The sequence below is a fragment of the Aethalodelphis obliquidens genome, unplaced genomic scaffold (genome assembly GCF_003676395.1).
Source record: "Aethalodelphis obliquidens isolate GAN/ISIS:26980383/991018 unplaced genomic scaffold, ASM367639v1 scaffold10, whole genome shotgun sequence".
Lineage (NCBI taxonomy): Eukaryota > Metazoa > Chordata > Mammalia > Artiodactyla > Delphinidae > Aethalodelphis > Aethalodelphis obliquidens.
Genome location: NW_020837954.1, coordinates 43,968,004 through 43,988,930, shown reverse-complemented (window position 1 = coordinate 43,988,930; position 20,927 = coordinate 43,968,004). Strand labels below are relative to the sequence as shown.

At 47.0% G+C, this 20,927-nt stretch overlaps 1 protein-coding gene across 16 annotated transcripts in view; it reads right to left on the bottom strand.

Moving 5' to 3' along the window:
* Positions 1-20,700, bottom strand: part of SIPA1L1 (signal induced proliferation associated 1 like 1) — a 497,889-nt gene extending 477,189 nt beyond the window's left edge. For 5 of the 16 annotated variants that reach the window (XM_027111657.1, XM_027111658.1, XM_027111653.1 and 2 more), the window contains exons 1-3: positions 20,317-20,692; positions 19,403-19,581; positions 1,987-2,260 (exon numbers count right to left, since the gene is read on the bottom strand). The gene's annotated coding sequence lies outside the window, so the exon portion shown is untranslated. Of the gene's footprint in view, positions 1-1,986; positions 2,261-19,402; positions 19,582-19,659; positions 19,776-20,066; positions 20,295-20,316 lie in introns of those variants that run through there. The other 11 variants (XM_027111671.1, XM_027111670.1, XM_027111665.1 and 8 more) reach the window with 10 other exon arrangements.
* Between the last annotated feature and the right edge of the window lie 227 nt (positions 20,701-20,927).

The window sequence follows — 20,927 nt, the reverse complement described above, 5'->3', positions numbered from 1 at the left end:
TTACTATCTCCAAGAGATATCCACACTCCCATAGTCACTGCAGCATTACTCACAAGAGCTAAGAGTTGGAAATAACCTAAGTTTGTTTGAGGGATGAATGCATAAAGAAAATATGGTATATATATATTCTTCTGCCATAAAAACAAGAAGGAAATCCTGCCATTTGCAAATACATGGGTGGACCTTGAGGGCATTATGCTAAGTGAAATAAGTCAGACAGAGAAAGACAAATACTGGATGATCTCACTTACATGTAGGATCTTAAAAAGCCAAACTCATAGAAACAGTGGGACGGTGATGGCCAGGGGCAAATGTGGATGTGGGGAGATGTTGATCAAAGGGTACAAACTCCAGTTACAAGATGAATAAGCTCTGTGGACCTCATGTACAGCATGGTGACTATAGGTAACAATACTGTATTGTACACTTGAAAGCTGCTAAGAGAGATCTTAAATGTTCTTACCACAACATACACATGTAAGATATTTTCATGAGGTGACGGATTGTGATGAACATTTTTCAATACATTACATATTGAATCATCACATTGTACATCATAAACCTACACAATGTTATATGCCAATTATATCTCAATAAAGTTGGGGAAAAAAAGCCAAAAACAAAATTAAAAACTAAATGGCCAAACTGGACGCAAATAAAGATACACCTCACAAGCTGCCTCCCTAGCAATCTTTTCTCAGTAGAATCCCTCTTTATCAACACTCAGATTTCATAAAGCATACATACCTCTCCAATGTAACATGTTTAGGGACTAGATTTATATAGAAAACTTTATTTGTACATCTCCCAAACTCAATATAACATTTTAAACAAAGTAATATATTTATGGTGGAGGGGGCAGGAATTCTTTAGTTACTTTCCAAATATAACTGGAGGAATTTCAGAATCATATGCAGATGTTTTGAAGAGGGCGGAATGTCAACAAAGGGATGTGAGTCAGATGTTGACGGTGCTGAGAGGCTGTGTGGCTGCACACATGCAAATGTCTGTTAAAAGTCAGAGTCACTGTGTGGTCAACAGGAAGCAATGTTTTCTACATCTGACATACTAAGTAATTTGTTACGTTTACTGACTTTCTCTTTGTTTTAGGAAACTGGTTGGTAGTGATGGATTAGCAAAAAAGGGGCTACTGGTTAATAATTTCACTCTGTGTCTGGCTTTTAGGAAGGTTCCTGATGGTAAATGAAAGATACTCATATTCACAAGCAGTAGTACAAAGGATTAATATTGAGAAAAACTATAATTCTACATATTCAAATGTGAAAGAATAAACAACCACTAGAGAATGGGTGGAGAAGGGAAACAGACAACTCACAAAAGAAAAAACTGTGAAATTAGCCAACAAATACAAACGACACTCGACCTCACCAACAAACAAGAAAATGCACTACATGCATTAAAACAATGAACAACCATTTAAAAAATTTATCAGATCAACAAAAAGAAAAAGTTTAATAATATTAAGAGTTGTTGAGGATTTGGGAAATCAGGCATATTGCTGATGTCTGTGTACACTGATGAGGCATTTTTCCAGGCAAATTGGTGGTATCTATTAGAAATGGTAATGCACACATGCTCTATTTTAACAATTAATTTCTAGAAACCTATTATTCAGAAATACACATGTGCACAGACATATGCATAAGGATAAATATCACATTATTTGTAACAGAAAAAATTTTTGAAAAGATCCAAAAGTACACCAAGAATTTAAATATATTATGGCATGAAATGCCATATAGTTGTTAGAAGGAGTGGGGTAGGCTTATATGTACTGATATGAAAAGGTCTCTGAGGTAGATTAAATGAACAGAGCAAGCTGCAGGACAACATGTGAATATTCTACATTTATGTGCATACATATATATTCATACACACACACACACACACACACACACACACACACACACACACACTCTTAGGTAAATACATAAGAAAGGGGACTGAGGTGCTGAGAGCAGTTACCTCTGGGAGGGAAGTTGTCCTAGAAGGAGGTAGTGGGAGATGTCTTCTTGTTCACCAAACTTTCCAGTTTCTTTCCCAGCTGCGCTCCTCTCTGTAGGATATATCGCCACACTGTTGACCTTGGGAATGGCCATGTGACTTGCTTTGGCCAAAGAGATGTTGATCACTTTTGTGCTAAGCTGTAGAAGTCAGGGCCTCATTTGTCTTGTCTTTTTCTTTCTGCCAGATTGACAGTGTTCCAGATAGAGGCTAGGTTTTTCCATCAGCTTTGGTTCTGGTGTGAAAAAGGCAATAAGCAGAGCTTGTAGCCAACTCGTGATAAACATGTAGTGTGAACAAGAAATAAACATTTGTTGCTATAAGCCACTGAGATTTGGGGGGGTGTTTGTTACATGGCCTACTCTGACTGATACAAATGAAGACTTCTACAAGTTTTGTGTACTTCTCAACTATATAAGCATTTTGCAATATATATATACACTCATATATTACTTGTATAATAAACTAATTTTTTTAATAGTTTAATTATTTTAACATTATTTATTTATTCATTTTTGGCTGCGTTGGGTTTTCGCTGCCGTGAGCGGGCTTTCTCTAGTTGTAGTGAGCGGGGGCTACTCTTCGTTGTGGTGCGCAGGCTTCTCATTGCAGTGGCTTCTCTTGTGGTGGAGCATGGGCTCTAGGCACGTGGGCTTCAGTAGTTGTGGCACACGGGCTCAGTAGTTGTGGCTCGCAGGCTCTAGAGCACAGGCTCTGTAGTTGTGGCGCACAGAATTAGTTGCTCCACAGCATGTGGGATCTGCCCAGAGCAGGGCTCGAACCTGTGTCCCCTGCATTGGCAGGTGGATTCTTAACCACTGCGCCACCGGGGAAGTCCATAATAAACTAATTTCTAAAAAATTGACATCTTTGCAAAATTACAAATGACTATATGTCAAGGACCTTGGAGATTGTTGACAAATAGAGACTGCAAAGCTAAATCCTGGAATTCCAAGGGCAATTGAAGTGCCTGACTGAGACCTGCAGGCCAACATACCATGGCTACAACCTGAAATGCTGGGAAAAAGTAGAAGGTGTGTTTTATCAAACCAGTGGCCAAGAAATACAGTGGTTAAGTGGATATGTGAGAATTCTTCTTGTGTACATTAGTTGGGGAGGTCAGGGCAGTAAACATTCTACCCCCCAACCACAATGACAAAGGGCATCCAAATACATGGTGGGACCACAGTGGTTGCTTTCATAGATATTGGGAAACATCGTTTTTCCATAGCAAGGATTGAGTGGCAATTACCGCTGACTCACAGCTGTCTGAATGTATCAGTCCCATCAGATGTGTCCAGAACACAAAGAATTTGAGAACTACCAACCCAGGAAATAGAGCAGGTAATTGCATGTAGACTCTTATTTCCTGGTGGGGCTGATGTCCCATGCTAAAATTCCAGACTTAGTCATTGATTGCACACCTCCTGTGTCAAGCACTGTCATTGCCGTCAGCCATGCACACAATCTTAGCTCTCAAACTCACAGCTCAGATCAATAACACATACCCTGAGGCAGGGATAACAGTAATAGCAGTAGCAACCCTTTCTTAAGGGGGTAGCAGTTTCCAAGCATTGTGCCAGGTATATATTATTTCTAATTTAAAAAAAATCCTGCATAAATATGCCTACTCTTTTGAATGAAGAAACTGAGGTGGAGAGAAATTAATGAACCTCCTTCAGTTCTGAGAACCCCTAGGTAAGGATCCATCTCAAGTTCCTTTTGTTGTCTAAACAAGTCACCTCCTCTGCAAAGGGATGATTGATAATAGCATCAAAGGGGGAGTGACTGAGCCTTGAATCAGAACTTTAACCTAGAGAGCAGGGCGCAGAGACCCAGCTTTTTGCCTATGCTATCTGCAGAGGGCGATTCAGAGCCTGACTAGCGGCCAGCCTGGTGATCTGACTTAGGTTAGCTATGGTTAGCATTCCCCCCATCTCTGCCCTCACCCCCTCCTTCTTCTAGTGCTGGAAGTAAACATCTGCCTTGCTCAGGGCATGAGGGTGGGAGTAAAGAAAGTTCTCACAACAGCAACAGTCCTTTGCTGTTATGCAAAGAATTCTAGAAGACGCAGATCTGGGTTGTGGCAGCACGAGAGGCCCCAAGGTACAACCCCTCAAGTCCCTTCCGTGGCTGAGGTTGGGGAATCAGTCCCATGTATTTGCTATCAGCTCAGTACTCTGTTTAACTTTCTTCCCTGTGAAGCACTCAGCACAGAGAAATACCCTAGGAAATCTAACACAGGGCTGTTCTTGGTTTCTTAAGGAAATTTAACCTAAACAAGGACGTGGCAGGGCTCTCAGCCCTGAGACTGTAACCATGTGGGGCTCATCTTCCCACCCAATGGGGGAGCAGAGAACAGTGAGCAGAGGACGGTTCACCAAAGAGCCTGAAAGCTCCCGAGCAAGAGGCATTGGGGGTGGTCTCCTTTCCCAGGCTCTGCTTCAGGGCTGAGGTCACAGGGTTCTGCTGCCTTTGCATCCGAGGACCGGCAAGGCCCCCAGGGTGCTCAGAACAGAGCCAGGGGCTTCTCAGTCAGATGAGAGAAATTCTGGGCAACTTTCAGGATGGCAAGTCAGAGTTTGATGAGTGGCTCAGCTCCGTATTGTGGATGGAAGTAAGGAGAAAGAAAGAAATTCATGTAAATCTCCCAACGGGCAACCCAGCTGGCACTGAAATGGCCGATAAGAGAGAAAACTTGAGCAAGAGGTGAAGAGGATATGAGGATGCTCCTGGGACACATGGGTTTCTCCCCGGGATGTGAGAAAACTGCACAAACATTTTGGTGGAGCACCTGGTGGCGGAGGTTTCATCAGAGTTATGATTCAATGAAATGGAGCACCGAGTTTATACTAGGGTCAGATTTTATCTTAATAGTGTTATAAATGACTCTACACCTTTATTTATGGACTCATCAAAGGTCAGAAGGGGTCAGTTTTTAGTTGTACTCAACTATGCTTTTTAGGAGAAATTTTGTGCCCTTCTGAAGCTAGTGTGCAAAATCTCAGGGGGCAGTCATTCTCAGGGTTGTGCAAATGGGCACCCCTTACATCTTATCTGTCCCCAGGTGTCTCACTAATCTCACTCTAGACATGGCCCTGGGGTCAAGCACAGTGCCAAGGGGAGAATAGGAGCTCAGTCATTGAATGAATAAAGGCACAAACAAATGAGGTAGAGAAGAAGGACAGTTATTGGAAAACTCTAGATACTGAATGTTTTCACAGCCTTTGAACACCCTGTTTTCCAGAAGGCTCGTGTGAAGGTAGATGAATGGGACCTTTGGTGCTGTAGTCATCTTAGTCAGCTTGGGCTGCTATAACAAAATACCACAGACTGACGTCTATTTCTCACAGTCCTGGAGGCTGGAAGTCAAGATGAAGGTGCCAGCTAGTTCAGGTCTCAGTGAGGGCCTTGTCCTGGCTTGTAGACAGCTACCTTCTCACTATACCCTCACATGGCAGAGACAGAGGGCTTTGGTCTCTCTTCCTCTTCTTATAAGGACACCAATCCCATTGTGAGACCCCCACCCTCATGACCTCAAATAAACGTAATCACCTCCCAAAGGCTTCCTCTCTGTGAACATCATCACATTGGGGGTTAAGGCTTCAACATATCAATTTTGGTGGGACATAAACATTTAGCCCATGTCAGTAGCGTATTAAGATTACGTATGTTGGATCCCTGCTTCTGTACGAAAGTTTGATCACTGAGGTAGACAGAATTCTAAGATGGCTCCCAAGATTCTCACCCCCTAGTGTGCATACTCATGTAATCTCTTTCCTTGAGGTGAGTGAGCCTGACTTAAACAGGTGAGCTCTTTAAAGAGGGTCTAGCGGTCAGAGATGGAAGAAGTCAGAGAGATTGGAAATGTGAGAGGGATTTTCCTGGCCTTGAAGGAGCTAAGAGTTATGTCGTAAGAGGGCCTATGGAGGGGATCACATGGTAAGGAAACGTAGGAAGCTTCTAAGAGCTGAGAGCAATTCCCAGCGACAGCCAAAAAGTAAAGGGGACCCTCAGTCCTACAGCCAAAAGTAACTAAATTCTGCCTACAGCTGTGTGAGCTTGGAAGAGGACCCCATACTTCAGATGAGGCCCCAGCCTGGCTGACATCTTGATTTCATGTCATGAAACCATGAGCAGAGAACCCAGCCACACCATGACTAGACCTCTGATCTATAGAACGCTGTTATAATAAATTCATGATGTTTTCAGCCACTAAGTTTACGGCAATTTGTTATACAGCCTAGAAAAGCAATACAACCTCCTTTCTACAGGAGATCAGCCCACATCTCTTGAGTCCCTTTATCTTACTAAAACCAGCTTCTGTTTGGTTGTTGATTACATTTTCCCTTATATTAATACACAACCTCCTTTCTTTCTTTCTTCTTTCTTTTTTTCCCCTACTGTTTCCTTTGGGAATTTACACAGTAATTCAAATCTGCTGTGTACACATGGTTATTTTCACACTATTTAATGTAGAAACTATATTAGCTTCTCCCCAACCTCTACAAAGCATCTGCAGGGCACACATCATTGTGAGGCTACTGTTTTCCTCCCCCCCCAACCAGTGTTCAAGTCTTCCAAAGCTTAACATTATGTTTATTACATAACAGCACGACATAAGCCCAAACAACCTGCTGCTGGGCTTTTAAATATAGCAACTGCAGAAATCTCTTTTGGGCTTGATGAAGAGCCACTTCAAATGTTTCCTAATTTCAGCCATTTTCTGGTCTATAGAAAACAAGGTCCAAAAATGGCTCTGCAGGTAAAGTGCACACACAAGGAACCCACCCCTCCCTCAACAATGACACAGAGGGCGGGAAGTGGGGAGGGAGCCGAGGGCCCTCCGGCTGTTGGGATTTGCAGGCGGCCTCTCAAGGAGTATTGCCTCTGTGTGAACCCCTCTCAGGGGTGAAAATGGAAAAGGCCCAGAAGTGGAGCCCTTCCAGGTTGGCACCTCAGTGATGGTCCCTCCCTTTGTTCCCTTTTCTAATTGCCGGGACCATTGGCAGTTGTATTCACCAAAGGGACTCTTGGTTGCATTAAGAGCTGACTCAATCTGGCTGGGAATTTCTTGGCTTGGGAATCTGTTGAATAAGGGTTGTGCTGCTCCCTTTGACCTCCCCATGTTGGTTCTATTCTCAGGCACCAACACCCCACACAGCACCCCTCTCCTCCCCACCCCACCCAGAATCCCTAGGCTTGCCCCATGGGAAAAGGGTGCCTCTTTCTCCTATTCCAGCCATCTACCCTGGGCTGGCTGGTTGGGCTTGGGTCTCATGCCTTTCTCCTAAATCATCACCATGGCCAGGGGAATGGAACCCACTGTTTGGCCAGGATGGGAGCAGGTGTCCACTTCTAGAACAGGAGTTATGAGGCCACAAGGACTGGGGCGGGGGAGGGGAAGGGTGGATGTCCAAAGGAAAATCAGGATGCCATTGTCAGACAGGGTGGCATGGACACTGGGCAGGCCAGAACAACTGATGTCCTCAGCCGCCTGACCTATTCTAATGCAGGATATTTGGGAACAGCTGGGACCTGGAGAGGCAGTTGGGAGCAGGGGTTCTCTCTCCACCTCTGTGCTTCCACTGAGCCACCGGAATCCTATATGTTCATCTGTATGTGTGTGTGCGTTTCACCCAGGTCATCAGCTGAGGAGCAGAGTCAAGGTGTAAATTTATAACACATTTCTGCTCTGCCCTGGGCCTTCGAATTTCCTCTCCTGGCTACAAGGTGGTAGAAATTTCTGTGCTCTTATACCTGTACTCCTCTGAGAGTGGACTGCCTTCCCTCAATACACAGAAAATCTGGGGCCACGTGAGGACTTCACACCAGAGACCTGGCTTGCCATGTGTGGGAGTCTGGGTGCAGTAAGAAAACGGGAAGCTGGGGTAAGCCTGTATCCCAGGCTTTGGGCTACTGCTTCTCTCCACGGGGTTGCTCTGTCCCCACTCATGACCTATCAAACCCGCCACCTGGTAGGACCTTTCTGTGCCCACTTCTAATGGGTTCTCCTTGTGCGTCTGTCAGGGGTGCCATGACCCCTGCTTTCTGGATTGGGGCAGGGAGAAGGCTCTCATAAGTTCCTTCTAACTGAGCTCTGGCCCATGGCAGACAGAACAAATACTCACTGACAGTTCAAGGTGACCCCCCCGCCGCCACCAACTCCCTTGAACAGCTTCCATTTGTGCTCTGCCAGTGAGATTTTCCTATTCCATCAAAGGGTTAAACAGTTTTTGATGGGGAAAGCAGGAGATCTTCCTTATATAAGACACATATTTGGAAACTGGTCTCTTAGCAGTTGGGTGTGCCGTACGCAAAAGGAAAGTGTCAGTTAGTTTAGCCCAATTTTATTAATATCGGGGTCTACTATAAAACCACTCTAAAATGCACATCAAAACTACAATGAGGTACTATCTCACACCAGTCCGAATGGCCATAATTAAAAAGTCTACAAATAAGAAATGCTGGCGAGGGTGTGGAGAAAAGGAAACTCTACTACACTGTTGGTAAGAATATAAATTGGTGCACCCACTGTGGAAAAAAGTACGGAGGTTCCTCAAAAAACTAAAAATGGTTTTAGTTGAGTTAGCCATATGATCCGGCAATCCCACTCCTGGGCACATATCCAGAGAAAACTCTAATTCAAAAAGATACATGCACCCCAATGTTCACAGCAGCACTATTTACAATAGCCAAGACATGGAGACAACCTAAGTGTCCATCGACAGATAAATGGGTAAAGAAGATGTGGTAAACATATACAAAGGAATATTACTCAGCCATAAAAAATAATGAAATAATGCCATTTGCAGCAACACGGATGGACCTAGAGATTATCCTACTAAGTGAAATAAGTCAGAAAGAAAAAGACAAATACCATATATCACATGTTGAATCTAAAATATGACACAAATGATCTTATTTACGAAACAGAAAGACTCACAGACATAGAAAACAAACTTATGGTTACTAAAGGGGAAAGGGGGTAAGAGTGGGATAAATTAGGAGTTTAGGATTAGCAGATACAAACTACTATATATAAAAGAGATAAACAACAAGGTCCTATTGTATAGCACAGGGAACTATATTCAATACTGTAATAAGCCATAATGGAAAAGAATATGTATATATGTATGTATAACTGAATGACTTTGCTGTACACCAGAAACTAACACAACTTGTAAATCAACTTTACTTTAATAAAAAAATAAATGAAACCATTCTAATATATAACAGTATACCTTAAAATGTATCCTAGTGGGATTATCTATTTGATTAATGATACTTAAAGCATTAATTTTATATTTAACATAAGAATGTGATTGAATGATTCAGTTAGGTATTAAACTTGTATTTATTGAATATTTAATAAGTGTATGGTTGTGAGCCAAGGGATACAAAGATATTTAACACTTAAGTCTCCTCCAGAAGTTTACAATCTACTAGATGAAATAAGTGGATAGCACAAAAATAACTAAATATGATTCTATATCAGAATCAGTCTGTTTCTTTAAAAAGACAGCTTACTAAGTTCACCTAACTCTCAGCTTGAGGAGTTTAACTGAAATTAGCTAAGGTTCGACTCAGGTATCCGGTAGAAAAAGGGCCACTCAGAAGCTCTGAATACCAGGAAAGATTCCGGAGGTTGCACAGAGAGCTGTAGTGTTGAAATGAATCCTTTGACTTCAAAATGAAGTCAGAATCTTTTGACTGCCCTGAAAGAAGCTGTGTGAAACCCAAGGAAGAAAATGACTAAATCATTCTTGATTTCTGGCTTTAGAGCAAGGCATACATGGAAAAGAAGCAGGAACGTCAGATTCCCAATGGCATGTTAACCATTTGGAGAACGCGCTGGTCCGTGGATAGAGAATCCGTTACAGGAGATATGTCATGTGAAGTCAGAACCAGAGAGTAAGAAAGAGGGGACACGTGCTGAGCACTGGCAGGGTGGGCGAGAGTCACATGGAGAAGGTGTCTCAATGAGTTGGGTCCCAAGTTTAAACATCTCTGGGAAGGGCCCTGGTTAGTCACCCTGGTCAGATGTTGCCCTTGGACCAGTCAACTGGGGCCATAGGGGGAGGGGTATGTCACATAAAATAGCTGATGATTCTGTAGTAGCCGTGCAGGGAAGGTAACGATGTGGATCATGTGCTATCAGAGGGTGGGGGGGCTGGGGAGGAGCACGACAGACAAAAACATGTGTTCAGTATGCCTGCCTTTAGCTGGAGAGATTTCAGTAGCTCAACTTCAACGTCCTGCCACTCAGCACTGAGTTACTCTTGTTGCTTCTGTGACTCGGATATTAAGCCCCAGTTATAAAGGTGAGTGAGGATGAGAAAACAAATCCCCACCCAGATTGTTGAAACTAATTATGGTTCTTCCCCCTGCACCATGTGAGTCCCCACTTTTGTAACCTGCCCCAGTGACTCAGTCTTTCTAGGACTGGACTTCTTGGGGCAGAGGCCCTTATTCTGAACCTGGACGTATGTCCCCAGCTTCACTATCTGCTGAGAGACTTTCCTTATGTCAACACACGACCTCTTGCCTTTTCCTGGATCCCCAGCGGCCATACTTCCAGCTCCACGTCTGCCCCCTTCCTGCTGCAGTTAACTGAGTCTTGATCACTACCTAACCAAGGCTGCTTTCAAGACCGAGCTCAGTGTGAGGGTTTTGCAGGCTTTGATGGGGGTGATGCGATATGAGACTGAGTCAGTGTTCCTGGAGGCATTTGGCGCCAAAACTGTCGGGGGGGCAGGTGGCCCCGAAAGACCATCCAGGGAGTTCTTACATTTTTCCTGCTTTCCTTGCCTCTCCACACAGAGGCATAGGGAATTTGAATAGGCTGGAGTGACTGGGTGAGGGGGAGTACAAAAAAGAAATCTTTTTTGACCCATCTCCTAGAGTAATGGAAACAAATGGGACCTAATGAAACTTAAAAGCTTCTGCACAGCAAAGGAAACCATAAACAAGACGAAAAGACAACCCTCAGAATGGGAGAAAATATTTGCAAATGAAGCAATGGACAAGGGATTAATCTCCAAAATATACAAACAGCTCTTGTAGCTTGATATCAAAAAAAACCAAGCAACCCAATCAAAAAATGGGCAGAAGACCTAAATAGACATTTCTCCAAAGAAGACATACAGATGGCTAAGGGGCACATGAAAAGATGCTCAACATCGCTAATTGCTAGAGAAATGCAAATGACGTATCACCTCACAACAGTCAGAATGGCCAACATCAAAACATCAAACAGGGCCTCCCCGGTGGCACAGTGGTTAAGAATCCACCTGCCAATGCAGGGGACACAGATTTGAGCCCTGGTCCGGGAAGATCCCACATGCCGCAGAGCAACTAAGTCTGTGTGCCACAACTACTGAGCCTGCACTCTAAAGCCTGTGAGCCACAACTACTGATGCTGCATGCCACAACTACTGAATCCTGCAAGCCTAGAGCCTGTGCTCCACAACAAGAGAGCCACTGCAATGAGAAGCCCACACACTACAATGAAGAGTAGCCCCTGCTCTCCGCAACTAGAGAAGAGCCCACGCGCAGCAACAAAGACCCAACGCAGCCAAAAATAAAATAAATTAATAATAATAAAAAAATCTACAAACAATAAATGCTGGAGAGGGTGTGGAAAAAAGGGAACCCTCTTGTTCTGTTGGTGGGAATGTAAATGCATACAGCCACTACAGAGAACAGTATGAAGGTTCCTTAAAAAACTAAAAATAGAATTACCATATGACCCAGCAATCCCACTAGTGGGCATATACCCAGAGAAAACCATAATTCAAAAAGACACATGCACCCTGATGTTCATTGTAGCACTGTTTACAATAGCCAGGTCATGGAAGCAACCTCAATGTCCATCGACAGATGAATGGATAAAGAAAATGTGGTACATATACACAATGGAATATTACTCAGCCATAAAAAGGAACGCTATTGGGTCATTTGTAGAGACGTGGATGGACCCAGAGGCTCTTATACAGAGTGCAGTAAGTCGGAAAGAGAAAAACAAATATTGTATATTAATGCATATATGTGGAATCTAGAAAAATGGTACAGATGAACCTGTTTCCAAAACAGAAATAGAGGGCTTCCCTGGTGGTGCAGTGGTTGAGAGTCCGCCTGCCAATGCAGGGGACGCGGATGCATGCCCCAGTCCAGGAGGATCCCACATGCTGCGGAGCGGCTGGGCCCATGAGCCATGGCCACTGAGCCTGCGCGTCCGGAGCGTGTGATCCGCAACGGGGGAGGCCACAACAGTGAGAGGCCCGTGTACCGCCAAAAAAAAAAAAAAATAAACGTATGGACACCAAGGGGGGAAAGGGAGGGCGGGATGAACTGGGAGACTGGGATCGACATATATACACTAATATGTATAAAATAGATAACTAATGAGAACCTGCTGTATAGCACAGGGAACATTACTTAGTGCTCTGTAGTGACCTAAATGGGAAGGAAATTCAAAAAAGAGGGGATATATGTATACATATGACTGATTCATTTTGCTGTGCAGTAGAAACTAACACAACATTGTAAAACAACTATACCCCAATTAAAAACAAAAATCAAGACTTGACAGCTTCAAACACCAGAATAAGAATAACAAAATCATACTGTGGATCCTGCCATAGACATTTGGCTGGTTTGTGGGAATGCTTGAAAACTACACGCAACATGCAAATCACATGACAACCAACAGACGGCCCTCCGGTGCTGTCCATTTTCCTGATGGGACCCTTCAGAAACCTCCATGGGGGTCTGTGTCATCTCCTGCTCTTCCAAGGGGATCAAAGGATGAAAGAGGGTCGTGAATGAAGCTTTTCAGTAAACTGACAGTGTGAACCACTTCTTGGACCATTGAAACCCCCTCTCCAAGGATGTGAAAAGACAGCCCAGCATCCGTGCTGTTTCCAGGACTCCTGGAGATGACTTCTGAGACAGAGACCAAACCAGTGCTCAAGTGGTGGTGTCAGAAAAGGCTTCTCCTACCCTCTAGAGGGTGAAGAAATGTTTAAAACATCCAGTTTTTAAAACTCCAGGAATCTGAGACAATGAGCTCCAAGTCCCTGGTCTTAGAAAGAATCACTAGACTTAGAAACAACAACAAAAAATCTCTAAATGTCAAAAGGAAGGGGTGGTAGAGAGAGCGCTAAAGCCCCAGATATTTCTTTGTTCTTTTTGTTCTGAGTGTAGATAGCCAACTACCGAGTTTTGGTGGCTACAATGGAAGAAGGAAGAAGGTGGGTCTTGAAGGCAGTCCCTCTGGGAGGGATCCCCGCTGGGCCCTTTCTTAGCTGTGTGAGCTTGGACAATTTATATAACCTCTTAAGCTTTAATGTCCTTATCTGGAAAATGGACATAATAGAATCTGCCTGATTTGAAAACTTAAATGAAAGAAGGCATGCAAACCCTTAGCTCACTGCTTGGCACACAGAAGAATCTAAGGAGGACACATGTTCTGTGAAAGGGAGAGGGTAGAAGGGGGGACAGGATGAAAGCAGGTATCTTAGGAAGGTGTCGCGATTGGGCCAAACCCACTGACAGCAAAGCTCCCTGAGCTTCTGACTTTGTCCTACTCGTCCTTGAATCTCCAACACCCAGCATGGGCCTTGTACAGAGTTGGCACTCAAGAAATGTTTGTTAGACTGAATGGAGCCCTGGCTGGGCCCGAGTCAGGGAGAGGTTTGCAGGAGGGGAAGGAAGGCAGGTGAGAGAGAAAAGGACACAGAGTGACAAAGCCTGAATGATGGAGATTCCAGATGATAAATGCTAACTTTGCCCTGTCCTTAGAGTCCCCATAAAATTAACGGACTTGAGATGGAATCGTTTCAAAAGTGTTTGGGGAGGCAGATGGGAAGCTTATGTCATTGTGTTCCCTTGTGAGCTCAAAATAATGGGTCGCGTTCCTGCCTGCGGGGGAAGGTAGGCATCCTTTCTGCAGATGCCTTTTGGAAATGCTACCTGCTCTGCGAGGCTGTCCTGGGCAGCTGGGGAGTGGGGCAGGTGGGGGGGAAAGTGCTGTGAGGTAGAACCAGGCAGGGAGAACTAGACGTTCCAGCCTCACAACAAAAGACACATCCCACATCCCCTACGGGAAGTGAACGCAGCACCAAAAGCTAACCAAATTCTCAGGCTGGGCGCCTGGGGGTATTTTAGGTCTTAGCTGCACAGGAAAGCTGTCAGAAAACTGTGAACTGCTCTGCAAAAATAGCGATTTGTTAGTTAATAGTGTGGGGAGAAGAAAATAACACCAGACCAAGGGATACAACAGGGTCCTTCCACTGCTTTGCAGCTCACCCCGTGTCAGACAGGGCCATCAACCTCTTTGGACCTGAGTGCTTCACCGACAGAACAAGGATAGCTTCCTTGAGCCCACCTGGGTCAAAGTGACCCCGTGCTTTTCTGTGCTCCAAGCCACGTAGCCCAGATTTTTATGTGACATGTATTTTGCTCTCTCTGGCATGAGATTTTTTTTTTGAGATTTCAGTTAATTGTTTGTATAGCTCTTGACTCGGCCGATTATAAGCTCCCTGAAGGCTGGGATCGGTGGGAAACGCAGTCAAGAATTATTCATTTTCAAGCACCCACTTAACCAGCATTGACTGAGTCCACCAGGCACCGTGCTAAACTCTAAGATGATAGTGCTGAGCTACTCAGGTACCATCCCCGCCCTTTGAGAGTGTTTCTTCTGCTGGGGAAAATGGATATTCATGATAAAATAGAACAGACCCAGAAAAACAGAGGCAGAGCTCCTGCATCACACAACTGCAGGGGGCAGATTCATACAGAACACAGTGGGAGTGATGTCCCTCAGGCTGTGCAGGGCAGCAGCCCTAGTGTCACCACATTCCCAGGGTCTGGCCTGATGCCTGATGCTGTAAAGGTTTGTTAGAGAGCAAAAGAGGATTAAATGAGGGGTCTTCCCCAGTGTGGTGACGGCTTTTAACGTGTGACTGTATCCGTTTGTCTTTCTGCACACACGTCCTGGCCCCTGTGACTGAATCTGCCCAGCGTAATGCCAGCAGAAGCGCCAGGATTCACCTTCTGGGCTGGCGAGGCGGGGTGCGTGGGCAGTGCCTGACCCCCTCCAGCTGTTTCTTTTCCTGCTGCGGTGACCAAGGCAGCTATAAGATGATGGGTTCTATCACCCTGAGCCCCTGAGAGATTCTGTGGAGCAGAGCAGAGCAGTCCCTCATTGGCGAAGAAGCATTTATAAAAGAAGCCTGTTATGTTAAGGCACTGAGACAGCGGGGTTGTTTGATACCCTGGCATAGACTGATCTATTCTGACTGATGCTCTCACTCTCTTGTGAGTTGGGTCATGGGGCCTTTTACTGGACCAAGCACAGAGGTGATCGGTAAATGTTAAAAAAAAAAAAAGAACTGAGAGGTGGAAGAGGAATGGACATTGATTAATACGTATTATCAGTGCCTTTTCCCTCTGCTGGAATTCCTCAGCTCTTAGGAAGTGTGCTCTGCGGGACCTAGGCCCCAGACACAGTGGCTGGATCGTTCATTTCCAATAGGTGGATTTCCTTTTACCCCCAAGGCCCTCTCTGTGGTAGGTAAGGTAATGCTGCCTTTTCCACATAGAAAAAAGCACACCAGTTTCTCTCCATTGATGCAAACCATTTGGAGGAAGGACATAATTGAGGAAAACTCCAGGCCCCCAGAATTGGAGCAGCTGGGGTCTTTGCCTACCCAAGCCCCCCAGTGGGGCTCACACAAAACAGAGACACTTGTAGCTGTGCCGCGACCATAGCCAGAGGTAAGGACCAAAACGCTCCATCCCCACTGCCGCAGACCCACTTCCTTAGACCAGGGGTTCTCAAACTCTGGAGTGTATTCGAATCACCTGGAGCGCTTGTTCAAACACAGACTGTCAACCCTCATTCCCAGAGCTTGTGATGCAGTACTCTGGGGTGGGGCCTGGGAATTTGCATTTCTAACCAGCTCCCCAGTGATGCTGATGCTGGTCCAGGGAATATATTTTGAGAAACCATTGTCTTAGGTGGACGTTCTGCCTCTCAAAGTCAAGGATAAAAGCAATACCTTTGAGATTAGCCCTATAACCTGCTATTAGCCTTAATGATACAGAAGGAACTCTTTTTTTTTTTTTTTCTTCCAGATTACCCAGTTCAGTAGAAAGGAAAGGATGAAGAAAAGATACGTTTCAGGGAGGAGAAGGCCTGGGAAAGAATCCAATTTGAGGACTGTTGTCCAGAGGGGAGGGCTGACGGGTGTCACAAAGGAAGGTCCTGGGATGAGAGCCAGAAGGAACCTGGGTGCTGAGGTAGCCAGAGAAAGACAAGTTTGAGAGCTGATCGTTGGGTAGTGAAAAAGAGCACTGGATTTGGAGTCTGAAAACCTGCATTTTTCTCCCATAAGGCCTCGCAGCTACTGGAGCCAAGATAAAACCACTCTGAATTCAGTCAAAGCTGATCTAACAGCTCTCGTGGGCAGAGACTGCCAGTTTTCTGGGTGGGTAAGCCCAGTCCATGGCCCTATGCCCAGTACACTATTTGTACTGGGCCTGAGACCCAGGGCAGGAAGCCACCAGGCACTGCAAAGCGCTCCGGCAACCTCCTGCTGATTTATCCATGCTCCCGGCAGGACTGTGCTGTGCCACGGGTTAGCGTGGGCGGCCGTGACTCACCCAGCCTCGTGGGGAAGCAGATGCTGCAACTGCAACCAGCGCTGCCACGGAAACAGGCTAAATCAATCTCAGATCCCTGCAGGGGCAGAAAACAAGCCACCTGCCGCCAGGGAGCTGGGGCTGCTCTGGTGGTGTTCTGGGTTCAGACACCAAACTGGTGAGCACAGCCCGAGCTGTGCTGGTCACGGAGCCGGCTGGAGAGCCAGGTCGGGATCAGCAGCAAAGAAGCTGGTGCAGCGACTACAGCGTGTGACAAGGGGTGGACAGACTCCCCACCTCTGCTGCCTGTGTCTGATGACGGCAGCAGGGTTGGGGAGTGGGGGTGGGGTGGGGGACAGAGGGCCCTGGATGGACCAGTTCACGCGGATCCTGTTCCTAAATCTGTGGGATGTCTGCGCTGATTCGGGGGGGTCGGGGGGAGAAGAGATGCGAACCTGACAGACTCTTGACTCTCTTTCTGCTCTCAGATTTGCTAAGACCCAACTCCTATGAAGTTGCTCCCTCACCCGATGATGTGACCGCAAATACACCCTCAAGGAGACGGGGAAACGGAGGCCAATGACCTAAGCGAAGTCCCCCAGTTTTCTGAGGCAGTCAGGCTGGGCTCCCGATATCCCGAGCACCAATCCTTCATCATTTGCCACTAGACACTGCATCCCAGGGAAATAACTCGATGGGCCTTGCGAAATTTGCTTTGCCTTCAATATCTGCTCTCCGGGGCAGCGGGTGGTACCATTAATAGCGTACTCTGCTCTTCCCAAGAGCTACAGCGAGTCTTTAGCCAGCTTTCCCCTCCTTCATCAACTCCTAAGCCAGGCGATGAGTTTCCACTGGCTCCACCAGCCAGACAGAGGAAACCCCAAGAGTCTCCAGGTTCGCCCAATATCCCATCATTATGGCATCATGGGAACAGAGCCAGAAGTGGGCCCCTGGGGTTTTCAGGCCAGCCCCCACCATGGGTGGGGGGTGGGGCGGTGAATGTCTACACTCAGCAGTCCCTCCTGGTGACTCTTGGGCCATTTCCCTAGTTGTCCCCTCTAGGGGTTCCCCGCTGAGGCTCACAGCTGGCTGTGGTGGCTTCGGCACGTCTTCAAGCCCTGAGGCCCCCAGGTCCTGTGCAGCCCTCCCCAGCCCCCCTGCGGCCACTTCAGACCTTCCGCTTCCTCGAGCCCCTCACCTGCAGAGGGTGCTGTGAGGGACCTTCCCCTTCCATTTCAGGGGTGGGGTGAAGGCTACCCGCTGGGTCTCTACCTCCTTCCTACCTTCGTCCTCCCTCGTCCTGTTTAAGGAAAATCCCTTCTGCCTCCAAGATCCCTTCCCCGCCCTCACTGTGTCTTTGATCCATTAATTATCTTTCTCCTAATGATTCAACTTCGGCTTTTCTGTGAGCTTCTCCTCTTCAGTCTATAATCACGTTTCTGTCTCTCCTACATAAACACAGTTAACCAAACATGTGTTCCACTCTGGTTACTCTCCTTCCCTAACTGCAAAGCTTCTTCTCAGAGCAGCACTTTTTCTCTCTCCTCTCTTACCACCCAAGGGGTCCAAATTTCTCTCTGTGCTGCCTGGCATCTCTGCTTCCTCCCCTGCTCAGTCCCCCCCAGTGGCTGGCATCCACCATGGGCACATCAACACCTGGGGCTGTCTCAGATGTTCCCAACACATCTAGTCCCCGGGGCGCTAGAGCGGGCTGGGCTTCAAGCAGGGGAGTAGGGGAGGGCCCTCTGACCCCCAGCTGCACATCTTCTCTTGAGCCCCAGAGCAGCTGTACTTGTGTGCAAGGTTTCCTCAATGGTCTCCTTCAGCTCCAACTTTGTCCTCCCTACCTAACCCCCACTGCCAAATTGGGCGATACAACAGTTCACACAGGACCAGCCAAAAGGAGGGATGTCAAATAACCCCTTTATCTCCTCTGGCCTTTGCCCTACCAAAAATATTTTACCCTCCCCAAGTTACAGAAGAAAATCTCCCTTGCATGAAGGGTGGGCAGCAGAGACCGGAGGGTGCGTACGGTGGGGAGAAGTGTACGCTGGGGAGAAGCGTACCCTGGGGAGGAGAGGACCAGGCTCCTGCAGGGGCGCTGAGGGCAGGAGCTGTCTGTCCAGCCACCCTGAGTCAATTCTTGTGGAATGGGAGAGAATCCTCCCAAAAGGACCTTTAGGGAGTGGAAGGAGAGGGTCTGATTCTCAGTCTTGGAGCCAAGGGGTAGGCTTTGAAAGATGTGAAAGATAACTTTTCCTTTGATCAGACTTTATAGCTAAGAACCACCAGGAAAGAAGGGTGGGCTTGTCTCCCGGGGAGGCCCCGCTTGTACCAGATTTGCAGGGTCTGATTTCACGGTGGAGGACACCTGGCCTCCCTGTCTGAGCGCTCGCATCTCCTTGAGGGGCCAGTCTCACCATTGGCCTCCTCCCTTGGGAGCGTGCGGCCCAGCCAGAGAAGCCTGGGCTCTAGGGGTCCTGAGAGCCGGTTCCCACTAGAGTCCGCCCACTGCAGGGACCTGAGCAGAAAGTGCCTGTGCTCTCTGTCGGTGCACCTGCCAGACGCAGAAGCTCTGGACTCCAGGTGCTGCCCGCAATGGCAAAGTCACTCTGTGACGCCAGAGCCCAGGTGGTCAGCTGGCTCTCCCCTGGCTTTTGGGGCCCATCTCCCGTCCCTGAACCCGGCCTGGCTTCTGGGAAATGCGCAGAACAGCCAACGTACTTACAGCCTCACGTAGATGCTTCCCAAAGTCCTTTGATATCCACCAAAATGTAGCCGCTCGCATTTCAAAGGGACCTTACAGCCCAGGGTTCAGCCCCCCTCAGGCAGGACTTCAGTCAGCTGGTCCACCTGTCTGTCTTGCGTGGTTCCCAGAACAGAAGGCTCTCTGCTTGATTACGTGGCCTATAGAAGGGACTTTGGTTAATGGAAATTTCTTCTTGATTTTGACCTAAAATCTGCCCCCTTGTGACTTCCACCCACCTGGTTCTGTTCTCTGGTCCTTGGAAGAAAATATCTCCTCAGTCATCTAATTGGTCTCACAGTAGCCAGAGGAGGTGAGGATGGAATTATTGGCCTCTTTTATAGAAAGTGCAAGCCTGGGGAGGTCAAGGAGCTTTGAAAAAGCTACAGGTGGAATTGGAGATAGAATCCAAGTGTCTTAATTTCCCAGACCAGTTCTCCTGCCATTACTGTGCACTTCTTAATCTTTGCCCATTATTGTTGAGTACCTACTGTGTGTACCTGGAATACCAGGTAAGGGCTGGAGGCACGGGACACCTGGAGCCTCTCTCCAGAGTCACTGATTCCAGCTCAGAGGACACACACACACACACACACACACACACGATTCAAAACACCTGCTCAGCCAGCAGACTGGGTGGCCTCACCTTCACCCTCTGAAGTTCAGCCTGGAAAATCAGCCTTCTTCCTTACTTTTGCCTGCTCCCCGCCCCCAGCACAGGCTGAGAGGAAGGAAAGGGAAAATGTAGAGAAGATGATTTTAACCACGGAAGAGCCTGAACTTGAAAGGAGGAAGAAAGGCCTGAAGAGGAGTTTGAAAATGATAGCTGTCAACACAAGGCTTGGAAAGACGGCGGCACAGCGAGCTCGTGGGTGGGCGGTGGGAGGGAGGCTCACCGGTGCCAAAGCTCAGTCGTGTGGCAACAGGGAAGTAGGGACGCGGGGCCGGGGCTGCCAGAACTGCAAACCAGAACCGCCAAGGCCTGGTCTCAGCAAAGGCAGGCCCTAACAACTTCCCAGGACCTGGATAATTGGGCCAGGCTCCACCCCCGAGATGTGCTTTCATCTTTCTTAAAGGCACAGTGCCCTGATTCAGGGTCCGCTGAGTATCCAGCAACAGCACTTCAATTTCTCTCCCTTGGACGGCAGCACTTATTCTACCGAATCATTTAGGCACAGAGAGACCCAGGCTCTACTCTCTGCAGCTTGGGGATGCAAAAGCTGACCAGAGAGGGAGAACCCAGGGTTTTGACTTTAACTGTGCCCATTGCTCGACAGTCACTGAGCCCTGGGGGACGAAGTCCTGGAAAAGGACAGCAGCCCTCACTCCTTAATTTGGCAAAGTGGAGGAAAGAGCTGTCCCCCTCAACATGGGCAGATAAAACTGTCCTTCTCAAACCCAGGCATCTTGCTAAGGGGCAGATTGCTTCCGTGGGGCTGGGCCTGGAATTCTGCATTTCCAACCTGCTCCTGGTCGAGGTCGATGCTGTTGGTGCCTGAGTACTTGC